Consider the following 11,941-nt stretch of genomic DNA (forward strand, 5'->3'; position numbering starts at 1 on the left):
CAGCCAACAATGCTCACTGGCTCGTTTCTGGCCAGCGGCAGGTCCTTTTGATGAATCCCTGAGGGTAATCTACCAGCCTTTTTCATCCTCCAATGCATGCAACAGATCTGCAGCATTTCTCATCTCATGGACTATGGTAGTGCGCAGCCAAGGACTACGTGTCCTTCAAGGACAAAGGTAGGGAGGGCTCAAAGACGATGCAGAGGTGAAGGGAACTTCTCTGAGGAAGTTAAGAGAGTGTCTTAGTGGTTAAGTGAAACCTCTCCAATGTTAGTTCAGCCTTCTGGCTGATATATTGCTACAACATGTATGATGGAAATCAACATTTTAATTTCTGCAATAACCACCACGGTGCAAAAGCATTGTTCAGAATTTTTTCTATGACTGTCTGGAGTGTTAGTTTTTATGGTGCCATATACATTTGCAGTATGGACAAGTTACAGTTGCCATGGGAATGTTAGTAATGAAATTTTTGAGTTCTCAGTGCTTAAAAATCTCAAATGAGTTATAAAGGAGACTTGTTTGCATTTAATTTCCTTAGTTAAATGCAGAGAAAATAATTCCCACAACCCTTTGTGACAAAATTTGCCAAACTAACACCCTTTCATGTTAAAGCTCTGTTTAACCTTTTTTCCAACAAATTTCTTTTGTATAACTCTTTCCTACAATGAGAGCAAAACATTTTTTTGGGTAGGTGTGCAATGCCCTTCCTGCTACTATTATTTTACAACTGACATTGGTTCAACATGAGTTTTGGGAGGGTGAAATTGCGTTCAGGGAGAGCCCTGAAACGTGGGATTTATTTATTGTCTTAGGCAATCTTGAGCAGCAAACCTGACTACTGGTCAGGTAGTTTTGTTGTTGTCATTGTTTGTTTTTGATTTTGCCATCTGTAAAAAGATACTTTTCTTGCCTATCCACTTTTTTTCTCTCTCTCTTTTTTTTTTTTTTTTTTTTTTTTTGTTCCCTGGTTCTACTTAGTAAATGAGTCTAGAGTGCTATTGGAAGTCTGGATGACATTGAGGGAGGAGTTTAAAAAATCCAGGTTAAAACTTATTCTACATTGACTGAAAAATCTTCTGTTTGACTTCAGTTATGCCAGATATGTGTAAACATCAGGTCTGTTTGGGGAATTACAAAGGAGATTTTTTCCCCTAGAATGGTATTTTTGTTTTCAAGTGCTGTTTCTCCCACCTGATCTCTCCCTACCCTTTCCCACTAGAGCATATTGCCTGGCATTCATCAGCATCCTCCTCTTGTTCAGTGGGACAGCTCAGTATTATATCCTCAGCATGCACGCTAGTAAAAGGTCTGAAGTTAGTGAAAGAGCATTGTCTGAGAAAGTGAAAAAGACAAAATGAAAAAGGGAAAAGAAAAGACAAGACAGACAAAGAAGAAAAGAAGGTATAAAAAACAGAGATCCCGAATAATAGATAAAACGACTTAGAATAAGACTGATTAATAAATTGCACTACATGACATAGTCTAGCAATGGCCAAGAATGATAATAAGATGACAGTGAGCATAGCTGCCTCCAATCTGTGCTGTCTTCCGGAGTGCTTCTTTATGGACCTTGGCATCTCAGAAACCTGGATGTATTGAGGAGGTTGGAAAGAAAACTGTGCAGAGCAGGTGTCTCCACTGGCCCAGGTCTGCCCTATAGTTTGTGCATTAATCACCAAGTCGTGAAATCAGGAAAAGAAATGGTTGTTTTGGGAAAATGAAGAGGCAGGGCTTGAGAGTGAATGAAGTGTTTGGATGGAGCAGTCTAGGAAGGTCAAAGTGGTGGTCTAGTGTGGGTAAGAAGATGACAGAAATACTTTACCATTCGTTAACATCTTCCCACTTGTTTATCACATACCACTCTACAGAGATGTAATTGTTGACTACAGAACTGATCCAAAATTGATTTGAGCAATGGAGATAGCTTCAATTGACATTTGTTCTATTCCCAATGAAAGAGTACTTAAATTTACACCTTAAATCTGATTGTTAATAACATTGACAATATCCATAGATGTATGCATTTCCATATATATATATTTCTTTTCATTTGCTGAAAATAGAGAGATCAAAAAGGGGGAAGAAAAATTGTTCTAGGCTATGCAACCAGGTTTGGTTTCTGAAAATGTTAGCAACTGGCTTTATATGTGAATTTGGATTTGAGAAAAATCAACAGAGTCAGGGTAAGAAGAAGAGAGAATAATAAAATCTAATTGAATTACGCTATGAATAGTATTGTTTAAATGAGACGGGACAGTGTGTCCAATTCTCTGCTCCCAGTTCTTGAAGAATCCTTGTTTTATAACTGTGAATCAGATGTTCTTTTTCTAATCGTTCCCAACGCAAGTCCTGTACTGGACAATGTTAACCTTTAAGCTCAAAGAATATTAATTCTGTTTCAAATGTCATCTGAATTCCTAAATCTCTAACCTTTTCGGCTTCCAATGACTTCTATCCAAGTGGACTAACTTCTTGAATGAGACTTACATGCTTGATTACAACAGTGAAATTTTGTTCAGTGTAGCAGATCATAGCTTCAGAGACATGGTGACAGCTCTGCCACTCAAGGGTTTGGCCTGTAAAGTGCTGGTGTCCCCTGCAAAATAAATAAAGTCCCCTGCAAAATGCTCTGTGCCCTCAACGTCTTGTGAAGTTGTTGGCACCTATGTTAACTCGGTATCTTGCAGAATCTTGCTTAGCATCTGGAAAGACTGACTTGTAAACTGACTTCATAATCTACTTTTTTGGCTGATTATCTCCTGAAAAATCACAGGAAAAATCACAAAAATGCTGTTACAGCTGGAGAAGGTACATAAATGGAGCCTTTATTCAACCCCATCCCCTCCCCCAAATTTAATGATTCAGATAAAACAGAATGACATCCAAACCAACCCCAAGTTGTTTTTGTTTTTGCAAAACCAAAACCTGAGTGATGAGGTTTTGCAAAATTCAAACCCAAACCACTCCAGTTTGTCCATTATAGGCATGAGACTAAATTCAAAACCTTTTATCTGGGCTCTCTATCCCCTCTGGACTTTAGTGGTTTGGCTAAAAATGGAACCTGGATTTAAACCATGCCTGATCTGGGTTGTGCAAATCACAACCTGTCTAATGTAGTTCTTCAAAACCAAAACCATAACACGGCCTTCTTGTTCCATCCCTAATTAAATTAAATGTTTTGTGTCCAGAGCATTATGGAGACCGAAATGTACAGAGGAATATTATCAGCATAACAGAACCTTTTATTTTATTCATTCCCAAAGGGCCTGATCCTGAAATCACAAAGCCCTCTCGCCTCATCAGACTATCCTTGTGGGTACTTGAAGAGAGACTTCTGCTTTGAAGAGGGCTGTTGCTGCTTTCATTGAAAATATGGAATTAACTTTCATTGAATTCAAGAGCAACGCATACTCTTAAGGAAAGTTTTAAGGAAAGGTTGGACGTGGTACTTAGGGACATGGTTTAGTGGGATGATATTGGTGGTAGGGGGATGGTTGGGCCAGATGATCTTGGAGGTCTTTTCCAACCTTAATGATTCTATGGTTCTGTGATTCTTCCTTGCTTGTATTTTCGGGTACTTAGTTATCCCAGGTATGTAGTGGTTATCAGATTTCCTCTATTGCAGGAGAGGCTGAAGTAGAGCAGAATTGTACATGTTCCTGTCATCAGAAAGTGCCAGTTTTGGTTTGTTTGTTTTTTTGTTTTATTGAATAAGATTTTTCACTCAGACATCAAGAAGTCTGGTTCCAGAAGAAATAGGGCCCGTTGTATGTCATCTTCTGGCATCTCTGATAGACTGTACCACATTGTTGCTCTTCCTAAGACAGTGACTCCTGGCATAAAAGCAGTTGATGCAGCTCCTAGGACAGTCATGAAAACCTTCTTGTGCAGGGATATAGCCAGTTCTCCTAAGGACTTTCTGTGAACCTTAGTGTATCCTAGATTTTTGCTTTTGATGGATGCATGCTTTCTTAGCTTTGGCACTGTTTCTACGTTCCCACACTGCCACAAACAAGGGTTCAAGGGCAGTACTTTCCAACCTCTGGACTGTCTGTGGACTATTAGAAAAGGTCAGTGAATGGTAAGTAAGTAAATCAAGCCTAGTGGCAAAGGATTTAAGGCAATATCACGTCCTCTGCCTTTCCAGTGTAACGTTTTAGGGGGTCTGCAAATAGAGAGATGCCTGAAAACCACCATCGGCGTTCACAGACAGCTCTCCTGGAGATCTGGGAAGGGAGATCAGTGCTGCTGAGAAGCCAGCTCCACCCTGGCTCCCTAAGGAGGCAGACCGGCCCAGCTCTCTCCTGACTGAGGAGCAGCTGTTTTCCCAGTAGCTATGCTAACAAACCAAGAATCCTTTTTCTAGGTTTGTAGGACAGCTGCATGCTAAATTTAAACTAACGCTTCACTTCATTTATTTATCTGGGTCCCATTTTCTGATATTTTGCTTGCTTCTTACACGTCAATTGTCGCTTCTTCTCAGTCAGTGTTTTACTGTTGCTGCCATCCTCTGTTGATTTGTTGTTTTTATTTATGTGTGGGTTTCAATAGGCCATTTAGAAGGAATCATGGCAAAGGAGAGATTTCTGGGAACAGCACAGACAGATCAATAAAGCCCACCCTTTAAATACCCAAACCTGTGACTTGTCAATAACAGTTTTTCCTGTTTACTTCAAGTGCTTATACTTGTACCATTTCTGTACAGCTACAAGTTACTCTGAGGAGAAACAGTCCCAGAACTGGAGCGAGCTGGACATTTAACCAGATAGCTGGCACAATTACAGTTATACCACAAGTCAGCTTGGACTAATAAGTTGAATGAAACTCAAAGCCCAGTGTCTTTTTTTTCGCCCTGAGCAATGACTTTTATCCAGTATGTTCTCTTAAAAAGAAACAGGCTAAAAGCGAAGGACAAAAATGCACTCCTAAAGTTAAACAACGAAACCCATGCCAGCAGTGCCTCCCTATGCTGCCTAGGAGCCCCAGGGCAGGGGATGCTGTGGGTTCGTCCTCTCTTTTCATCCAGAGTGCAGGGCAGGAGGAAGAAGGAGAGTTTTGTTTCATGAGAAGAGCAAGTGAGGGATCTTCTTCCTTTCTCTTCTTCAAAATCAGGAAGGAGAAGGTAGGCAGGCTGGGGTAGGAGAATGGAGGGAGGTCACGGGAGAGGGTTGTACCTTCCCTTTGGCATTATGGGCTCCCTCCACAGAATCTCACCACTTAGCTGTTAAAACAAGGAAAACTTCCTTCCTCTGCTTCATATCTTCCTGTTGGCCCTGATCATCTCCCTTCTAGTCTGCATTTGGCACTGCCGGAGTATGTTGCTCTGCAGCGATCCCACCTGTTGGACAGTTTGCAGCACTGGGGTGGAGCAGTAAATGTGCATGCCTCATGTCTGGATCTCTGCGGTACTGCACATCTGGGTAACATTAAACAAAGCCGGGGCGGGAAGTGCCAGTATAACAAATTATACGAACCATAAGAGCTCAATTTAGGACCTGTGGATGTGTTTTCAATGCTAATTTGAAGCAAACCTTTTCAGATTCATACTTCAGTGTCCTTTTGCAATGTCTAGAAATGATGTAACTCTGTTACCTTTCATCCTTAGGACCATGCCCAGGATAAGCTAAGTAGCACAAAACTAACACAAAAGTACAGTTAGTAATTCAGATATTTTCCAGCCAGAACAACTGCTGCCATATAAGTTTTTTCAGGCTGTTGCTAGAAATTTGCACTTGTGTGGAGCCAGACCCAGCCCTAGAATCTCATGGAGCCCAAAGCCATTGAGATGCCTGTATGGGCCTTTGTAAGTCCCCTTTTGGAAGGGCTGGGTGTATGCAGGTCTGAGCATCCTATTGCTTGAGCAGCATGTCCCTGGGCTCAGCCCTGGCTGAGCATGGCAAGGACAGCCCACGTGATGGCCACAGCAGCGTGCTGCAAGGGAGAGGAGCTGCAGAGCTGTCGCTCACTGTCAAGCCGCTTTTGGTGAGCTACGAGTAAATCGGACAAATGGCAAACCACATTTCAAAACTCACTGCTCTGGTGTGAAAGGAACGTGGAAATATTGTGGGGGTTGTATAAGAGAGTGCACTAAACATGCCAGTTTGGTTTAAAATAAGCTGGGTACTATTTCTCCACTCTTGTGCTCTCTGGTTTTTAACAAGATCAGGCACAACTCCAAAGGAGACCATTTGAATCTGACCTGCAGCTCAGCTCCACGGCTGCCCCTTGGGTCTCCTGGCATTGCTTACAGGTGTGAACAGGGAGGAGCTGAAAGGAAGCCCCACCTGCGAGGGAAATGGGGAAGGGGACGGAGCAGGTCAGAGAGGAATAGTTTTAGAGTTTGGGTGTTGAGGTTTTCCCTAAGAAGGAGGGGAAAAAAAGAGCTAGAAAGAAGACTCTTGTGAGAAATTTCCCTTCCAAAGACACTAGTTGTTGGAATATTGTCAAGAAGCCAAGTCTTCAGATCCACTTACTGCATTTGATTGAGTTGCACTGTGCAGCTCAGTTCTCAAAAGCTGTTAAAGCGTTCCTTCTGAGAAGGGCTATCCTTCCTCCCATCCATCTGCCATGAAAAACAGGTTCCCTGCTATCAGATGCAGAACATTTGAGGCAGGACTGGCTTGAGCTATAAAGTTAATAGCATGTCCATAAATAAGTGAATTATCATCAGACTTTCTGGTGGATCTCTTAAAATATTTATTTTTTAGGGGCAGGTTGGGTAATGGGTTTTCCTCAAGCCTTAAAGTTTTAGTGGGCAACAAAGAATGTGGAATGGAAGCTGCTTACCAGATGTTCCACAGCCTGGAGAGATAAAAGGAGATTGTTTTTACAAGTAAAAATAGTGATACAGTAGCCTGGACTGCATAAAATACATATACTTATTAAGTCATTATGCAGTTGGACAAATGATTTTCCATATTTCCCAGTCATAACCTGCCTCGTCTATACTGATTTTTTTTTTTATTTTATTTTTTTTTTTGCCAGATCTGACTGCTTCTTTTTAACTTTACGATGCTGGCAAACTTGTTAGGATTTTTTTAATTTTATTTTTTATTTTTAAAGCCCTTGGTTTTATTGCTTTAGTAATTCAAAATGGCATCATCTTTTGAAACTTGAGATAAATCTAACAAAGCTAATCTTATTAATAGAGTGCAAAAATACCCTAACACTCCAAAGTGTTTAAAAAGATTGGGGAATTGCTTACTGCAGAAGACATACCCAAAGGCAATGGAGGATTCAGTTTTGAACTCCTGTAAATGAGCTTGACTTTTGCTGCATTAATTTACTACATGTTGTAGATCTTGTCCTCAATTTATGAGTCAAACAATTACAATAAAATGGGTGAAAGTCTTTAAAGCAGCAGAACAGCAAGATGGTAAAGGTTTCTTTTCCCACAGGATCTACCATCTCTTTTTAAATTTCCCATACTTATGTTCTTGAAGTGAAAACCTTGAAGTCTTGTCTCTGTTTTCAGATCATAACAAATAAAGAAACCTAAGGAAGCACAAAATGCTCTTGTCAATGGCAGATGGGAGCTCCCATTTACTCCTGTCTCAAAGAAGATTCTCCAGAAGTTTGTTTTCTTTTTGAGTTTGTAGGCTTTGTTTGGTTGTCTGTGCTTCTCTTTATAGCCTTCTGCAGGAAAAACAAAACAAAAAACAGAGAGTGGAATATCTAATTTTTTCTATCACTTCCTTCCCCACCCCCCACTGGACCAATTTTCTGTTTTGCAGCCTTTTATTATCAGGATTCCTAACCTCTGCTCTATTCTCTGTTGTCCTACAGCTGCTTTTCAAGGTTGTAGGTGACCATAGAAAGAAGGAGGATGTGAAATCTTTGTTGTCATCCTGCACAGGAGGGATGAGGGCAGCCTAAGCTGACCTACAGCGGTAAGATTTTTCGTTAAGTCACCTCTAACGGTACATGTAAGGTATGCACTGACTGTAAGGTATGACTCGGGTGATAGAAACCACAGACAGATGAGCTGGTCTGGAATACCTTCTGTGCCTCTGTCTGCAATACACAGATTGTTTCCAGAGTTGAAGCTGAATAGAGCAGTACGATGCTCAAGCAATTCTAAAAAGTCCTTGCTATTCTGGTTGTAATCAGGAGTGGAACCACAGCTCCTGAGATGCTATTAAAATCCTGGACTGCATGAAGTCCTAGAAAACAGCCGGTAAAGGCCACTTCTAAAAGATCTGTAATCTCATGCAGTGAATTTTATGGCTTGGATAGGACTAGCTTTGAAAATTAATCAAAATTGAAACTGAAATTAGACTTTTCAAAGAGTAGCCTGTTGCTGGTACTATGAATTAAAACAATGTTAAAAGTAGCAGGTTCTTGTAGCCTATATGACATCTAACAGAAATTACCTGAATGCCTTGTACCAGAAAAGTTATTCTGATTTTAACATTGTGCAGCCATACGGTTTGTTTTAGGCAAGAGCATTTGGCCTATGGTTTATATTAATTTAAGGTAGAAAATAAGATAAAGTAATCCATGATAGTGTTAGACTGGACCATCTTAAGTGCACCATCAAATTTAAGCCCCCCACATTTGGAAATTAAAGCTCCAGTTCCTGAATTTGGACGTGTGGGATTGTACTCTACAGTTCTGACTATACTTGATTTGTGAGATTTAAGGCTATTCTGTGTTTTCTTTCATTTTCTTTTTAATCTAAATGAGAAATAAAGCTGTGGAAATAAATGGAGCATTATTCTTGGCTTTGATTCAGTTTCAGATCCAGACCCTGAACCCCAGCTGAAATGTGCCATGGATCTTCAATGCTGCTTTCTTGAACTGCCTTTGGTTGGAGTATGCTGCATTTCACATAGATCAGTGCAGTCCTTGCCTCTGAACAGAGAATTTTTACATGAAAAGCAGGCAAAATTTTAAAAATCCAAGGCTGTGTCAGCTATTTGCTACCCGAGTAAAATACTACAATATATTACTTGAGAATATAATCAATATAATTCTGAGATCCTACTAAAAATGAACAGCCAAAACATGAGATGTCTTTAGGGATCCTTTCTCCCCACCAGTTGAAGAGTAAGAGATAATTTAAAGGTCTCAGAAAGAACTAAGCAAAAATAAGGAATCACAGAAGAAAACTGTATTTCCTCCCATGAAAACATGAAAACAGGAGAAGAGATTTCATCCAAGAGAGAAAAAAGTCAGTGAAAATTTCTTGTTGAAAGGTAAATCCACTTGTATTTTCTACAGATGTCTAAATGGGAGCCAAAGATACATTAACAAATAGTGAAAGACAAAAAGTTTAGAGGAATCTTAAAATAACATTCAGGATGGTATCAATGTTAAATTTCAGCTGTGAAAAAGTCTGAGCAACAAAAGAATTGTATTTGCAGTTTGAGAGATCTGTAAATAGCATCAGGAAAAACATATCTGCTTTGAAATTTCATATTAAATAACCCAAGGGTGAGACTGCTTGCTGCCATGTGACTCAGTAGAAGTATCATGCTTTAGATGCTCTTTATTTTTCAGACTTCAGTTTGCCCAAAGTAAGGCGTGATCAGCTCTGTGCAGCGCCCCACGGACTGTATCATACGTACAGCAATAAGTCCCATAGCAGCAAATAGCAGGCATCTGGTGTAACGTGCTTCAATGTTTTTTCTGAATAGTCCTATGAAATAAGCCTTTTATCTTTGTTTCTTGAGAAAAGTTCTTTTGTGAAACATGGATCCACTTTTGCATTACGAAGTGAGTGAGGAAAGTCACAATGTGCAGAACAAAGCTCTTGGGTATGTGGACAGCACCCAATAGCTTTGAGCTAAAAGTCTGATCTCATTTTGTATGCCCTCCTGCCAGAAACATTTAGGGAGATTAAGTTTGGGTCTGAGTCTGGTTTGAAGGTTTGTTGGAGAGAGGCCTGGAGTTCCTGAAAGACCACAAGGGATATCAAAACTCCAGCAGTGAGATCCTCTTCCATGAGGGTGAGGTTTAGGTAATACTTTCTCACAGCCCTTTGGAGGGGTGACTCCATGCCCTGCTCGTTGAGTAGGCACATCATTGCTCTGAGAGGCTTGCAGTTACTGAAACGCTGATGTGTTGCTTTTCATATTGCTCATTCACTGAACTACAGACAGTCTTCCCAGGCCAGTCTAGAGCCTATTTGTTTTTTAGATAAAGGAGCCTCTGCCTTAGTCTAAATTCATACTTTGCAGACCTTTCCACAAGGCCCTGCTCTTTGCTGCTCAAGCCCATTCAAGCTCTTTGTGGTATAACAAGTATTTTCCTTGCCCTTCCCACAAGGCTGTGTCTGGAACACGCTGAAAAACATCCTGAGAAAATGTCCCCACAGTTAAGGTTTCCAGTGTTTTCTACTGCCTAAGCACCTCCAAAGGCTGGAAACCTGTAGGCAGGGTATTTTGTGCATGGGAATTAACTAGGAAATTCCATATATTGTGAGAAATACTACCTACTATATTAAACTGAGGTGGAATTTAGCCTTCATGGACTTAACGGTGATTCAGTGCCACAGCTTCTCAGGGGTTATTGCGCTGATCTGTATGCACAGCTGAAGCCATTGACTCCTAAAGCCCACACCAGGAGGGCAGACAAAGCCACCTCCTGGGATTCCCGATGCCGTCTGCTTCTGCACAGCTCAGGTGCTGCTGAGGCTGGCCTCTTCTGTGTGAGCACCAAAAGGTAAATTCAATTACTGTGTCTCCTTCTAGAGTGAGGTAACCAGACATCCCAGACTCCCTGCTTGGCCAGAAGACCTGCGACTTTTAATAGCCATTAAAAATATATTTATTTTTTGCTGTTCTTGGCTGATCTTCTCCTTTCATGCTGATTAACAATGCTCTGATCTTTTATTGCTGCCTTTTAGTAACATAACAGCCTTCCAAGATGGAAGAAGGCCATGCTATTCCTCTAACTGGTGTTTATGTACCCTGTAATAATTTTTCTTCCATGGCTGCTGCTTTTGCTAGTTTCTTCTACAACATATTCCATACATTTTTTTTTAAATATAGGGGTCCTTTTCTTAATTTTCCACAAGGTCTTTTACGTGCTTTTAATTTAGAGATTTGAGTGTTGCTTTTTGTCTGCAGTCCTTGAAGATTTAGGTTACCAGTTGTGATTTCATGACATTGCTAACCATTTCTCCTTTAGTTATAAATGAAATATTCTCTGATATGTATTCTTTTGATTGGTGTGAGATTCTTTTCTGTTAACAAGGGACAGCACATCTCAGGGAGTAGGTAATGGGATATTGTTGTGGTTTAACCCGGCTGGCAGCTAAACACCACACAGCCGTTCGCTCACCCTCCCCCCTCCCTCTCTGGGATGGGGGAGAGAAACGGGAAAGTGAAGCCTGTGAGTTGAGATAAAGACAGTTTATTAAGACAGGAAAATAATAATAACAATAATAATAATAATAGTGATAATGGTAATAGTATTAACAATAATAATGTGTAAGAAAACAAGTGATGCACAATGCAATTGCTCACCACCCTCTGACCAATGCCCAGCCTATCCCCAAGCAGCCGGCCCCCCACCCCGGCCAGCCACCCCTATATATTGTTTAGCATGACGTCAGATGGTATGGAATACCCCTTTGGCCAGTTTGGGTCAGCTGTCCTGGGTCTGTCCCCTCCCAGCTCCTGCTGCACCCCCAGCCTGCTCGCTGGCAGGACAGAGCGAGAAGCCGAAAAGTCCTTGGCCTGGTGTAAACACTGCTCTGCAACAATTAAAACATCAGCATGTTATCAGCGCTCTTCTCATCCTAATCCAAAACATAGCACCCTACCAGCTACTATGAGCTACTTAACTCTGTCCTAACTGGAACCAGGACAGATATGAAAATGTTTGCCACTATCTTGCTTCTACATGTCTGGACTAAGAAAGTTAAAAGAATGTAACTGTGTGAGAAGGGTTTTTTCTTTCATCTGTTTATTTAATTTCTACATTTGATTGC

General features: G+C 40.8%; 1 long non-coding RNA gene across 3 annotated transcripts in view; it reads left to right on the forward strand.

Annotated features, from left to right (window-relative positions):
• The window catches only part of LOC310896600, a 46,223-nt gene extending 34,739 nt beyond the window's left edge, over positions 1-11,484 (forward strand). The window contains exons 1-3 of one of the 3 annotated variants that reach the window (XR_014581647.1): positions 5,834-6,253; positions 7,789-7,892; positions 8,738-11,484. This is a non-coding gene — a long non-coding RNA (uncharacterized lncRNA). The other 2 variants (XR_014581648.1, XR_014581646.1) reach the window with 2 other exon arrangements.
• Positions 11,485-11,941: the final 457 nt, after the last annotated feature.

The sequence above is a fragment of the Anser anser genome (genome assembly GCF_964211835.1).
Source record: "Anser anser genome assembly, chromosome: 3".
NCBI classification, from domain to species: Eukaryota; Metazoa; Chordata; class Aves; order Anseriformes; family Anatidae; genus Anser; species Anser anser.